Raw genomic sequence first — 9,211 nt, 5'->3', positions numbered from 1 at the left:
AACTAGCTGTTACCCGCGACTTCGTCAGCGGAGGTTTTGCAAGCAAACCCCATTTACATCCAATATTTCAATAACCATAGTAATTGTTATATAACACCTACCGCTGAAGAGAATTGCCGAAAATCAAACGAACTATTTTCAATTTGATCAATTTTCTGAAACGTTTACAATCGTTCTATAATCGAACCAATACGCAATAACAAATTCGAATTTAAAACGGTTCGAACATTTTTAAAATTGAAATATATAAAAATATTTATAACAATGTCTGAAATGTTATTAATTTAATATACCTAAGTACTCGATGAAGACTAAATCCTCTCCCTCTTCCGCCCGCGGGGGAATTTCGAAAAATCCCTTCTTAGTGTGCATTCTCATGGCATACCCTACTAAATCGCAGATAAAAACAAAAAATCGCATCTAAAATAGTACAGTAGAAGCCATTGTTCCGGTTAAGCCTTAATCCTCTCCTCCCCCCGCGGGGGAATTTCGAAAAATCGCTTCTTATTGTGCATTGCCATGGCAAACCCTACTAAAAAGCAGATAAAAACAGAAAATCGCATCTAAAATACTACAGTAGAAGCCATTCTTCCGGTTAAGCCTTAATGCTCTCCCCCCACGGGGGAATTTCGAAAAATCCCTTCTTAGTGTGCATTGCCATGGCATACCCTACTTAAACGCAGATAAAAACAAAAAATCGCATCCAAAATAGTACAGTAGAAGCTGTTTTTCCGGTTAAGCCTTAATGCTCTTCCTCTCCCCTCGCGGAGGAATTTCGAAAAATCCCTTCTTAATGTGCGTTTCCATGACGTACCCTAACTGTGTACCAAATTTCACCTCTTTAGGTTAAGCGGTTTGCTCTGGGCGATGATGAATCAGTCAGTGAATGAGTCAGTCAGTCAGTCAGGACAAGCAATTTTATATACTGTATTTAAATTAACGCCAAACTTTCGATTTTGTGCATTACGTGGGAACAAATTGTTATACTGTATAACAATTTGTTCCCATATCATATCTAATTTTTAACTTTTCTATACTTCAAATCTTAAACATTTAGACTATAGTACTCTTTGTAAATATTGTAAATATCAGTAGATATTAGGATTCTCATACCAAAAATAAAAACTACAATAGGTTAAAAATGTGTATCAAAAACATAAACAAGTAAATTAACACATTATTCTACATCTCAGAAGACTGTTCTTGGATCACCTCCATCATCAGGTTTCAATCTCGTCGTACTTGAGGCAGAAGGTTGAGAACTTTAGTCGAGGTATCATTTATACACTTTCTGCAACTTCTATATTCTATTCAGTCGCATGACTTGCAACGTTTAGCGTAATAGTAGCTACGATAGACGTAACAGTAATCAGCATTTTTAAACGAGGTTGATGTATCTTCACTGTTCATCTCCCTTTGAGAAGCTCGTTTCTTTGTTCTCTTTCAAGAAGATTTCTTGGGCTGGCTTTTCTTTTTGTGTTCACAAATACAAAGACGGGATATTTAAACCGGAACTTAGACTTTCACCTATAGGATAACATGGTTTTTCACGTGATTCACAATTAAGCATGGTTGTCTTGTTTCACCAACAGTATACACTTAACAAATGTCCTATTTTCATTATTAAATAAAAATACCGATTGTCTTAGGTTTTTACCGCTAAATAGCATTTTAGAACAAGCATGCAATAATAGGATCTGTCGCAGAAGTTTACAGTTTTTTTTTCAAATTGTAGCCCAAAAAAACGTAAATAAAGTTCTACTAAGTTAATAATTATATTTTTTAAATTATTTTTTACTATTATTACTAAACACCAGTGGTTTAATTTGTTTGAAAAGTTACCTAAGTAACGTTTAATTATATATTTCATGTAATTAACGTTTAAACAGGAGCGCCAGGTATTAATGTGTAGTGTCGATATTTGTTACGCCGTTAGATAAATATTAAACTAAACAACTAGCACAAACTGCATAATTTGATATAGTTATCGATTCATATAATAATAAATGTACCAGGTGACTCAAATTTATCTTGTTCAGCACCTTCTGCAGAGAGAATCAATGGACAAAACTTCGTTAAATTTGATTTACATATGTTTCAGAACAGGAGGAACTTTAAGGGAGAAAAATAGTTCCAAAATAAAAAATTTTTTTCAATTATTTCTCTTGTACTTTCTTTAAGTATAAAAATTTAATTTACTATTGCATCCCCAATTATGTATTTTGTCCAGGTCCTGTTATTATCTCAATCATGTGGTATATTTTATAGGCAAGACCAGAGAATAAATAATTTTTCTATTAAAATAATAATTCTTTTTTAATTTTAACTTTAATAATACTGTTAAGTAGCAGTAGGCTAAATTTAATACTATTGCACTAGAAACGTCATAAATTAATCAATTTGAATTGGAAAATATTATCAAGATAATAATTAATGTAAATGGAAATTAAATAAGTGTTAATTTACCATTAAAATTGATTTACCAGACAAATTAATCTTATTTAAGTTCTCATTCCTGCATATTTACCTGCTTGTTGTTATAATGCTTTCCCATACTGTAGATATATAATTCAATTATTTATTTTCTATAATTAAATGTATTTACTGTATTAAATAATAAGAGTTACTACATTATCTCTACTCATCTTTCTGCTNAATTTCAAATTTTATTCAGTCAAACCTCTGTACAACGGCCACACGAACAAGGACATAAACTGGCTGTTATTTGGAGATTATTCTGCATTCATTTTTATTTAAAAATAAAACGGCCGCTATTTAGAGGTGGTCGTTATTGGCGGTTCGATTGTCTATTGTTTTAACAATAAATTTACAAATTAATGTCTAAAAATTTGAAAATTATCATGTGAAATTTTAAGATTTCTTTAATATTTTTGCAAGATTTTGTATGAATTTATTTAGCGAAATATACAATGTATGTGTTTTAATCACCGGTTGTTATTTTAAATTGTTCTTCTAGTTATAAGTCGCGAGTTGGTGCCTCATTAATGGGCTGATTATGTAAAATTTTAAGTTTTCTTTACTTGTCTATAACACTTAAATAAGGACAGTTTTTCTAGGAGGAAACTCCTCGTCAGATTGCTGAAGTGTTGCGTTTGCCATGCATTTCCATTAATACAATCCATATTGTTTAGTATTTTATTATGTTTTAAAGTAATTAAAATTTAATTTTTGTGTTCTCTGTTTAAGTCTTCAATAGTGGGTATATTTTTTATGAAGGAAACTATTAACGTGATTGTTTTCTCCTCTCATGAAACACGCAAATCTTTAATTCTGTACGCGATATTCAATGCTACGTTTAGATAGTTTTGATGTTGCTCTTAATCGTAATTTGAATTTTAAATGAATAATTTTTCATATAAAAATTATATTCTTTTATGGGAGATTCTTATTTTATGGGACCAGGACCAACGAGAGGGAGGATGATGGGGTAAAGTTCTCCTGGACCGGGATTCGCAGGGATCAGTTTGTATTTTTATACGCTATTGTAATATTAAATGCTTTAGCAATAACTATTGTTATTTATTTTGTAAAAAAAAATAATATACCCGTAAAACACTCGAAATAAAATTTTAAATGAATTATTTATTTGAAGCCCGTGTAAATTTTTCATCGAGACCGGGGACGTCTCTCGACACCCCCTGCAAATGAGGCCTTTCTTACAATTGGTATAGGGTTTAGAACCGATGACAGTTTTAAGCATATGAAATATTAGGGTTTTGTTTAGGATCTTGTGCTTTTGAATGCCTCAGACACATAAGCAACTATATGCTTCTTCTCTATTTTAATCCAGTACTAGATCTTATATAATATCAAATATCCTATAGAATTATTTTAATAAAAGAAACATTATAAATTAATGCTTTTTAGGACTACGTACAACCTAAAGAACAGACACCAAGGAATAGAAAACTAATTCGATCTACATAAAAAAATTGCAGTAAACAGTTCAGGTTTTCGTGATAAAACATAGGATCATGTGATCTTTTTAGCTTTATCAATAATATTAGTTATACAGTAAATAATGTGGTGAAGTAAATTAAGTTTCAAAAACAAAAGAAACCGTTTTTTTTTAGAAGATTGAAATATACAATCAAACATAATTTTGGATGTTTGTGTAACGTTGAAATTAGTTCTATTTTCCATTTGTTAAATACAGAATCGAATTATTTTGTTGCAATTATATTTATGAATAACTTGTAATTTATGAATAAAAATAATTACATTTATATACTTAATATCTACATCAGGAGGGGAAGCTGAAGATTTTTCTCTGACTCAGAGAGGAATGGGAAAAATTCCCTAACTCTTTCAAACCTTTTAAATTTAATATTATTTTTACTACTAATAATAAACTCTTCAAGACTATTGCTCTAAGAAACATTCTGTGTATTCCATTTGTTCAAAAAGAGCATGCCTTTTTGCATATGGCCAAAAAATACGTTAAACATTTTTCTGTATTTATAAAACTGGACGGTATATTTTATTTGTTAAATCATATTCGAAATGTATAACGTATATTAAAAGATTTCCTTTATAAAGTTACAATATCGAATGTATAAATACATTATATTGATCTTAAAGATTTTCATTATATTTTTTCTCGCAGATTATCTTAATGCATATACCATATACAGTATATATATATTATTGTTCGGTTACATTTAATGTATACATTTATATATAAACTACTTAATTAAAAGTTTTATATGAACGAATAAATATATCAACTAGAAAAGTAAATCCTTTTTTTATTTTTGCGTGTAAACGTAAGAAATAGTTGAAATTCCTTGTTAAATTTCTTATTTTAAAAAAAGAAATTAACACGGAATTATTTTTGGATTTAAATATTATTGGATTGTATTAAGTTTTTTTAATGTTAATTATGAAAACATTAAAAAAGTATCGGAATTTATTTATTAATAGTATGCAATATATGAAAAGGACACGAGTTAAAAATTATTAGGCCTACGTGTGTATATATAGTACAGTATATATGTTAGGCTCAAAGACCGAAATCACTCATTGAGCGAAAAAAACAACCACGTGGCTTTCATGATATTTGACCACTACGCGTTGTGGTGATGAAAAAAAGCCATAACGGTTCTGAACGTTAGCTGACCACAATACGAAAGATAGATTGTAACTTGTCAATGGCTGCATTGCAAACACTTGCGGAGTTTGTATTGTGTCCATTCTTGACCAGTGCTGCCGTTTCTACGGTAATTACCCTTTTCTAGAGTAATTTCAACCTCTCACAGTAATGTTTCGGGTAGTCTTATATTTAAGGTAAATCTAGAGTAAAACTACCTTTTGTTCTGATACTATTACTTATCGCTCCACAAGTTTCGCTGGAAAAAGTTTTAGCCTAAAACTATTCTTTTAAAATGTCAATTTCTCAAAGAAAATATTTCCTCAAAAAATTGATGAAACTTTATGGATTAATTCCACAGAAATAACCGCCGTTTTTTTTTTTCCTGGACCGCATTTAATCAGAGACAAAAGCTTATCTTTGTATTCTTTATTTACTTATTTACTATGCATTTCGGGTGCAATATTTTTTGTGTAACTTGCACCCCTCTTCAGGTTTTACATTTCTATAAATTGGTAAATTCGATTATTACATTTGTTATTACGGTAAATTACAACAATTTTGGATATATTTACGCAATAGTTAACTAACCTGTTTTATGTTTAGACATGCATCTTCCCAGTGTTGATGTTGTGTACCCTCTTTTTGTTTTCTTTCCCTTTAGCTCCTCCCATTTCCTCCCACACGTTGTCAACCTCCATTCCATCATTTAGGTTTATGGTTTTGTTTTTATTAACAATTGCGAAGTGCTCTTTGAATTTTCGTAGATAACTGTATTTTTCTCTATGGATTATTTTTACACTTTTTTCGTTGATTTGCATCCAAATTCCCTACAGTGATTTGTCCATGGTGACTGGTTACAATTAAGTGTAATTGCTGCTTTATGTTATTTTATTCTGGTACCGAGTTGCCTTCCTGTTTTGCCAATGTATATTGCTGGTTTCTTACATGTACAGTACATTTTATTTCATATATTACTCCTGTTTGGTTTAGTATTTCGTTATTTTTAAACTTATTGGTGTTGATGTTGTTTTTAATTTTATTTTTTAATTTGGCTGCTATATAAAAAAGAAATATTTTTATAACAGCACTATCAAAGACTTGGAACAGAACATCTAAGGCAGAAGAAAGAGAAAAACAAAAAAAATGAGTTAATAAATACCTTCATCTTGAAGGACTATCCAAGCAGATTACTAAAAAAGTGGATAAATGCATTTATAAAAAACAGATTCAACGTTAAAAATAAGAATGAGAACACTACATATACGTCGTTTCCCTATATTAAGGGAACCTTTGAAAAATACAGAAAAGTTTTCAATAAGCATGGTGTTATACTAGCAGCCAAATTAAAAAATAAAATTAAACACAACATAAACACCAATAAGTTTAAAAATAACGAAATACTAAACCAAATAGGTGTAATATATGAAATAAAATGTATATGTAAAAAACCAGCGATATACATTGGCGAAACAGGAAGGCAACTCGGTACCAGAATAAAAGAACCATAAAGCAGCAATTACACTTAATTATAACCAGTCACCATGGACAAATCACTGTAGGGAATTTGGATGCAAATCAACGAAAAAAGTGTAAAAATAATCCATAGAGAAAAAGACAGTTATCTACGAAAATTCAAAGAGCACTTCGCTATTGTTAATAAAAAACAAAACCATAAACCTAAATGATGAAATGGAGGTTGACAACGTGTGGGAGGAAATGGGAGGAGCTAAAGGGAAAGAAAACAAAAAGAGGGGACACAACATCAACACTGGGCAGATGTATGTCTAAACATAAAACAGGTTAGTTAACTATTGCGTAAATATATCCAAAATTGTTGTAATTTACCGTAATAACAAATGTAATAATAGAATTTACCAATTTATAGAAATGTAAAACCTGAAGAGGGATGCAAGTTACACAAAAAATATTGCACCCGAAATGCATAGTAAATAAGTAAATAAAGAATACGAAGATAAGCTTTTGTCTCTGATTAAATGCGGTCCAGGAAAAAAAAACGGCGGTTATTTCTGTGGAATTAATCCATGAAGTTTCATCAATTTTTTGAGGAAATATTTTCTTTGAAAAATTGACATTTTAAAAAAATATAAAGAAAACCGCACCATTGATATAATACATATCTATTACTTACAGTAAAACTATTCTGTTTTTCTCTATAACTGGCGGGTTTTAGAATAGGACAACAGAAGCTAAAGAAATAATGCAGATTGATGCTAGGTACAGTACATGGGTGTGCACTGTACAATGATACTTCGGTTTTCGTCGATAATCCGTTCGAAAACAATCGGCGAATCCGAAACCGACTATAACCGAAGTCAACGAAAACCGAGGTATTACTGTATATTACACCCGAGTAGGATTTCGTTTTTCTCAATCTTCGTGCCATTGAGCCATTGGCACACTCCATGCCAGATGTAAATTAATACCTCTGATAAAGCCTAAAAATCCTAAGACATTTTAGTTATTAAAATTTTCAAAAACAGTAAGAATTGTTCTGATTATTATTTCACAATAATAGTACAGGGATCTGCATCATAGAATCGTTCGTCTTTTTTTTAATTCGAGTTTGAGTCGAGCTCGGAGAATTTTCTCAATTTAGGGAAATTTTCTGCAGTTGAAATTGGTTCAATTGTTCTAGTTGGGGTGCCTAATGTTGATAGGGGACGTGCAACTCCCAGAAATGTTTTAGCTATTGTTACAAGCATTAATCCATCAGACCTCTATCAGTTAGGAAACAAGGAAAGTCTTCATAATCGACTTAATACTCGTAATGAATTTACAATTTCTACAGTAACTTTATTAACATCCAGAACGTGTGGTGGCTTTTAACCATTATAAATCGTCTCACAGTGGTTTTTAACTTTAGCAGCTGATTTTTATTTTATCATGTATAGTATATCAAGCACCTATAAGTAGGCTATATGTAATTAGACCTATATTACTTTTTAGCAAAACAAAAGAAATAAGGTAAACGCACCGGTAGTGGACACTTTAAGGAAAATTTTTCGACTTTTTTGAAACTGGACCCCTATTTAGAAGCCTTATGGCTTAAAAGTTATATTGTCTGTTAGACAAAATCTTTCTTCACTCACTGTAAGGATTTTAATTATGTCAATCTCGTCGAATACATTTTAATTTAATTTATTTTGTAAGGTTGAAAATGTTTCAGTAGTGGACATTGAAAAAATTGAGATATTTAGTAATGGACAGGCATTTGTACCAGTAGTGGACAAGGAATATAGAGATGATTATATTCAAGATGAAATCGTTTTTATTTTTCACAACTTGCAGAATTTGACAGTCTTTACTATAAAGAACAAGAACACTGTTAATTATAATGACAACTCATAATTTAATTAAATTAATTAAAATATCAAATTGTACAAATGTAAATTACATGTGTATAGTTTGTAATGTTTATATGAAAATTGAAATGTTTTATATTTATGTTTCATAATACTTATTAGTATTATGAAACATAAATATAAAACATTACAAAGTTAGTATAAGAAACTTTCTTATTTTGTTATTGTTACATTATTCTTAACGAATACAAATGTTGAAATAAATGAGATCAGTTTTAACATACTGGAATGGATTATTGTTACACTCAATATTAAACACTTAAAAATAATAGTATAAAACTGGGTTCTAAGTTACATTTAGGAGAACTCAAATATTAACGTCAGCATAGTTTAAGGAAATATTGTTGCATTGTTAATTTGTGTTGAACTACTTATCTATGTCAATGCCTTTCGAGAATTGACAGTGACTCTCTCTTCCAAAAATTAGAGGCTTAGGAAGCCTCAAGTCAATTTGAGAAATATTTATCGTTTGTACATCTTTTTCATTTTTAGCAAATACGCTTTTCATCCTATTTATGGAATTAAACACAATCACTTCTGCGATATTATCACTGATTAAACTGGTAATTTTGCACACACATTTGTACTTTCTTTTCTTACTAGACAAGGTGGCAACTACAAAATCATTCTCATGCAGGATTGATTCCCTTTCCTTTTCAATGGTATTCCGACTGTGTCTTTCGGACATATCCTTCCTCCGAGTCCAATTTAAAGT

Source organism: Centruroides sculpturatus, unplaced genomic scaffold (genome assembly GCF_000671375.1).
Source record: "Centruroides sculpturatus isolate CEXI.00-Female unplaced genomic scaffold, Cexi_2.0 scaffold5, whole genome shotgun sequence".
In the NCBI taxonomy this organism is placed as follows: domain Eukaryota; kingdom Metazoa; phylum Arthropoda; class Arachnida; order Scorpiones; family Buthidae; genus Centruroides; species Centruroides sculpturatus.
The sequence above is the reverse complement of the archived record's forward strand: the minus strand, read 5'-3'. Positions refer to the sequence as shown.